We start from the raw sequence: 6,252 nt of genomic DNA on the forward strand, positions 1-6,252 counted from the left end.
TCGCGCCTCTTGCTGTACGCTCCAGAGTGTGGGATGGCTCCGAGGTCGATGACGACGACATCGAGATCCTCCGCCAAACACGGCGGCTGCCCGGCAGGGGCTTAGTGTGGGTCCGCCTCGCGCCGGAGGGGGAAATATCGCCGGCGTCGGAGGAGGGCGAGCGGGTCATATTCCGCTCGCACCTTATGCGCGGCCTGGGGCTGCCGGCGAGCGGCTTCTTCCGCTCCTTCTTGGAGTTCCACGGGCTCCAGCCGCACCACCTTACTCCGAACACGGTGGTGTTGCTGGCTGCCTTCGCCACCCTATGCGAAGGCTTCCTCAGCGTTCTCCCCACCATCGAGCTCTGGGGTAAGTTCTTCCAGTCCAAGCTCGGCACACACGTCGCCGGCGTGCCGGCCCAGTGCGGTGCATTTATCGCGATGCGGAGATCAGTGGCTGACAATCCGTTTCCCACCATCGCACTGATTAAGTCGGTGAAGATGTGGCAGTGGTCCTATTTTTATTTGAAGAACGTCGCCCCAGAAGGCGGCTGGGTTAACCTGCCGGCTTACGAAGCCGGCGCGCCGGCTGGAAGGCTCCCCAGCTGGTCACACCGAGCCAAGACGCTGTCTCCCGCTGGTGCCGCCGCCGTCGCGCGACTCCGAGTGCTGACGTAGTCGGAGGGCTTGACCGGGGCCGACTTGCTGGCCGCCTTCGTGGCGCGCCGAGTCCTCCCACTCCAAGGCTGACCTCACCTGATCTGCCAGATGAGCGGTCATCGGGACCCGAGTTGGATATGCTCCAAGGACATGCCTCATGCGGAGGTGGCGAACACGGTGAACTACATCACGAACTGCGGTCTCTCGGTGGACTGGTGGTTCGGCAAGGAGCCGTATTCGCGCGCCAACCCCCCGCCTATTGTAAGTCGTCTTCCTTCTTCTTCTGTTTCTTTTGTTGCCGAGTCCGACTTGTCAAGTCTGACCATTTTTTGTTTTGAATCAGAACCCTCTCGTCCCTCCCTCGGCCGGCACCGCAGGGCCGGCTCGTTAGTTTGTCCCCGATCGAGCGGAGAGCAACGTCGACGATCCTGGCTTGGGGGCAGCGACCATGGAGGCCGACGCCGAGGGAGGAGGAGGAGAAGTAGGTGGCTCCAGGCCTTCGGCCACTTTCACCGACTGACCTGATGACGAGGCCGAGGGAGAAGTCGCCCCGCGCCACCAACCAAAGGCTGGCCAGCCAAGCGCAAGTTCCTCCGCCGGCTTGGACGCTCAAGGCGGCGCGAAGAAGCGCCGGGCCGGGCCGAGTACGCTTGGTGGCCGGGCGAAGAAGTTCAAGGGAGCGGTCGCCGCGACCAAGCGGGAAGAGGTGGCCGCGAAAGCCAACCGCTTCCGCAAGGAAGTGAAGAAGCCGCCGCTGGTCTCTGCGTAAGCGCCTCCATCCCTTATCTTTATTTTCTCTTTGTTGATCTTGTCTGAGTCTTTCATATGCTTCCCTCGCTTCAGGGCTCCCCTCACTCTTGAGAGGGTTGCCGCCGCCTCCGTTATGGGGTCGGCGGAGACGTCTGCCACTACTCGGCGGATTGACCCCGCTGCCGACCTTCGGGAGGCGACGGAGCGGAACGCCCAGGAGAAGCGCGAGGAGGAAGAGGCCGCCCGCCGGGAGAAAGTGGAGGCCAAGAAGGCGGAGGCCTCCGCCCTGAAAAAGCTGGAGGCGACCGAGGCCACCGCTGCGGCAAAGCGGCAGGCTAAGGAAGTCGCGCCCCGGCGGTCCGCGGTGTTCGTCACCCCTCTGAACTCTACGCCGCCACACTCGGAGTTCACGGGGCAGTCAGGGGAAGCCGGCGGCGAGTTCCCGATCGTGGAGAGAGGCGGCGGCGACGCCTCCATGCCGGACGCGGTCGTGCCGCCATCGCCGCCCCCGCCGCCGTCTAGGAGCGCGCAAGGCAAACAGCCGGCAGACCCGCCCTTGCCGCCGACTAAAGACGAGGCCGTGGCAAGGCTACTCCTTCAAGTTGGCTCGCCAACGCGCCGCCGTCTTGAGAAGGCGACTTCGGCGCCACACCCCTTGGAGACCGGCACCGCCAGCTCGACGATTCCAGACGCCGAAGCGACGAGCGCCGCGCCCATTGGGTGGGTGCGAGGAGGCAGCACGGGCCCGTTGAACCAGGCGCTTCTGGATGTCCAGACGAAGCTGCGAGCTGAGAGCGACGCCATCCAAAACTGCACTAAGGCGCACCTGGCATCACGGGCAACCATCCGGGTATGCTTTCTCCTTTGTCCCTGTTTTCTTGTTCCTCTCTGTGGGGGCGCGCCAGCGCACCCACTGGGTGTAGTCCCCAAGTTTTGGGCCGGCTGCTGAGCAGGCAGCCCGGAACTCCAATTGGTGAGTTCTGGGTACTAACTTTTGTCTGAAATACTTGTTGCAGGACTATCACAACCTCCGTGTCACCGCCTTCAACCGCAACGTTGAAGAGCTGGGCAAGCGGACCACCGACTTGTCGGAGAGCCGGAGTGAGTCCTTTTTCTTCTTTGTGGGGGCGCGCTGGCGCACCCGCGGGCTGTAGTCCCCGAGATTCGGGCCGACTGCTGAGCAGTCGGGCCGGATCTCCCCGGCGACCTTCTTTGTTGATGACTTAACGCCTTCTTTCTTCTTTCTCTTGAGAGGCCAACGCCATTCTTCAACAGCAGCTGAGCGAATCCAACTCTGCGTTGCGCGCCAAGGGGGAGGAGTGCAGCAAGCTCGCCGCAGAGCGCGATCTGCTGGCCGCACAATTGGCAGAGCAGAAGGAGCTGCTTAAGAAGACGCAGAAGGAGGCGGAAGAGGCGGAGGCCGCCCTCCTGGCCGAGTTCGCGAGCGAGCGCTCCTCCTGGACTGACAAGGAGGCAATGCTGGCCTCCGGCTTCCACGAGATCGAGGACCTCGTCGACGGTAAGCTTCTTTGCTTTCCTTCTTCGAGCCGCCGACTATAGGTCGAGCCGACTCCTGGTTTTTGACTTGTTCTTCATTCTTTCCGTCTTGGCAGACTTCTTCCCCGGCCACTCGCAGGCCGCCATTCAAGCTATCGAGGCTGACCGCGAGGAGCGGAGGGCGGATGGCGTGGAGATCGCCGCCGATTCCCCTCGGACCCTTGATGAGCATATTCTGAGCCTAGGGGCTCGTCTGCGGCCAGCCCACCGGATGCTGCGCCGGCTTCAACGTGTCGGCGCCCAAGCGATCGCCGCCCGATGGCCAGACGTGCAGGCTCCGCGCACCCCCAGCCGGACTACCGACTGGCTGGAGGTCGCAGCTGGCCGTCTTGAGGCCTGGAAGGGTTCCTCGGCCCGGGCCGGAGCGCGCCGAGCCTTGGAATTCGTCAAGGCGTGGTATCCGGGGCTGGACCTAGACCGGCTGGCCACACTCCGGTCAGAGGCCCAGTCGGAGCTGGCAGCCGCGGAAGACGCCCTTGTCAAGCGTGCGGCGGCGATCGCCGAGTACACCAACACCAGCATCTTTGTCCCCGAGCAGGCTGAAGACAGCGGGGAGGTACCGCCGGAGTGGTTTGGGCTGAACCCAGACTACGGCGAGGACTCGGCAGAGGTGATCGGCTCCAGCGTCGAGGAGGAAGACGAGGCGGAGGACGGAAGCGAGATGGAGGCACTGGAAGACGGAGCGGACGGCCAGCCTCAGCTCGACCGCGCCTCCAACAATGATCCGTGCCTGCCCGAGACGACTGCCGCCGGAGGTGATCAAGCCGAGACCGCCCAGTCGGCCGCCCCAACATCCAACACCGCCATCTCCTCCGATCCTCCAAACCCGTCTGCCGCCTCCTAGGCTGCCACCTTATCTTTGTTTTATCTGTTTTAATAGTCTTTGAAGAACTTGTTAATTCGCACAATTCCACCCGCGGGGTGTATTTTGAAATTCTGCTCGAAGATTCGGCCAAGGTCCTTTGTTATATAAATATTCATCCGACTTCTATCTTTTCTTGATCATTGCTCTTTTGGCTTTTTCCTTTGCCGTCTTCCCTCAGTTGCCGTCTTTGTCAGTCGGACAGCCGCTCTATGGACTGCTGCTGGATCAAATTCTTGGTCACTTTGGGAAGGCAAGTACTTAGCCGTTTTTAGAGTTGTTTAACAAGTCGGATAGAAGGCGGCAAGCCGACTATTTCAAGAGTCGGTTTGCGAAAAAAGAGGCTGGAAGCCGGCCTTAAGCTATGTTTATGCTTTGAGTCCTTAGCCATTTTTCATGTGGACGCCCATTCTTCCTTACTCCTGCCCACCAGACAGTCGCTCTGTGAGCTGCGGCTTCTGGCAGGAGACGGCTTAGACGCCGCACACTACTTGTCCGGCTGCAGGAGGCATTTCATAGCGCAGGACGGCAAGTCCCCGGGCCGACTAGTCGAACCCGGTGCCAAGCGGCATAACAAAGAGTAATATACTCGAAGGCATATTTCTTATCATATAGATAAAAGAGGGCAGTCCCCGAGCTCTTCTCGGGGGGCCCGAAGTCTTGGTACTTTTAATACAAAAGGTAGCGTGATACATATTGCGTTTAACTGTAAAATTTTCGGAGGAGATTTGCATTCCATGGCCTCTCTGTCTCTTTGCCGGAGTCGTCCCTCTTGCGTGCTCGGGGCTTCTGAGCGTCGATCAGGTAGTAGGAGTCATTGCCCAACACTTTGCTGATGATGAAGGGGCCTTCCCAAGGCGCCGACAGCTTGTGCTGGCCGGCTGTTCGCTGGATCGGTCGGAGCACAAGGTCGCCCTCTTGGAAAGATCTTGGCCTGACCTTCCTGTTGTAGTATCTGCGCAGGCTCTGCTAGTAGATGCTGGACCGGCTGAGTGCCAGCAGCCGGCCCTCTTCCAGCAGATCGACGCCGTCTTGTCATGCTTCTTCTGCTTCTTCCTCGGTGTACATGGTGACTCGCGGGGAATCGAACTTTATGTCCGTTGGGATGACAGCTTCAGCACCGTAGACGAGGAAGAAAGGCGTGAAGCCGGTTGACTTGTTTGGAGTCGTGCGCAGACTCCAGAGGATGGCTGGCAACTCGTCGAGCCAGCAGCCAGTCGAGCGCTCCAGAGGCTCGACCAGTCGGGGCTTGATGCCGGACAGGATGAGGCCGTTTGCTCGCTCCACCTGGCCGTTTGACTGTGGATGGGCGACGGACGCTAGGTCCAGTCGGATGCCCTGTGTCGCACAGAAACGGGCCAAGGCGCCTTTGGCAAAATTCGTGCCGTTGTCGGTGATGATGCTGTGTGGTATGGCGTACCGGATTGTGATGTCGGAGATGAAAGTCACGGCAGTCGGACCATTCAGTTTCTTGATTGGCTTCGCTTCTATCCACTTGGTGAACTTGTCCACCGCGACAAGTAAGTGAGTTAAGCCACCTCGTGCCGTCTTGAATGGTCCCACCATGTCTAGGCCCCAAACTGCGAAAGGCCAGGCAATGGGGATGGTCTTGAGTGCAAAAGCCGGCTGATGCGGCTTGGAGCGGAACTTCTGGCACCCTTTGCATTTTCAGACCAATTCCTTGGCCTCTTCTAAGGCCGTTGGCCAAAAGAAACCGTGTCGGAAAGCTTTGGCGACGAGTGCTCTTGAAGCCGCATGGTGGCCGCACTCGCCTTGATGGATGTCTTTGGGAATTGCTTGGCCTTGCTCTGGCTCTATGCAGCGCTGGTAGACACCAGTGAAACTGCGCCTGACCAGCTCTCTGTTGACTATGGTGTAGGATGCCGCTCGGCGTTATACTTGCCGAGCTAAGGTCTCATCAGTCGGCAGCTCTTTGCTCACCAGGAATTTGAGGATGGGCTGGGCCCATGAGGGTGCTGCTATTTCTTCGACTGCCAGAACTATGACTTGGACGAGGGCGGCTGGGCTGGGAGGCGGCGGCTGGAGTCAGCAACCGCTTGCTGGATTAATGAAGTCCCCGGGCCGACTGGCGCAGCCCTTGGGCCGAGTTCTGGAGTCTTCAGGTCGGCCGCCGCAGTCCCTGGGCCGGGTTCTGCAGTCCCTGGGCCGGCTTCGACTGTGGCGGCTTTGGAGCCATCTGCCAAAATCCTTGTACCGTCTGGCAGGGCTCTGGAATCGGATCCGACTTCTTCGGGAGGAGCCGACACAAAGATGGAGTCTAATTCTGGTGAAGGCTTGACAGACGGCTTGAGGAGGCGTTGAAGGGCGACGCCGGATGGTATTGCTTGGCGGGTAGAGCCGATTCGTGCCAGGGCGTCTGCTTGGTCGTTGTCGTTTCTTGGCACATGGAGGAACTCGCACCCCTCGAAATATCCACTGAGTTGC

The sequence above is a fragment of the Triticum urartu genome, chromosome 6 (assembly GCF_003073215.2).
Source record: "Triticum urartu cultivar G1812 chromosome 6, Tu2.1, whole genome shotgun sequence".
In the NCBI taxonomy this organism is placed as follows: Eukaryota; Viridiplantae; Streptophyta; class Magnoliopsida; order Poales; family Poaceae; genus Triticum; species Triticum urartu.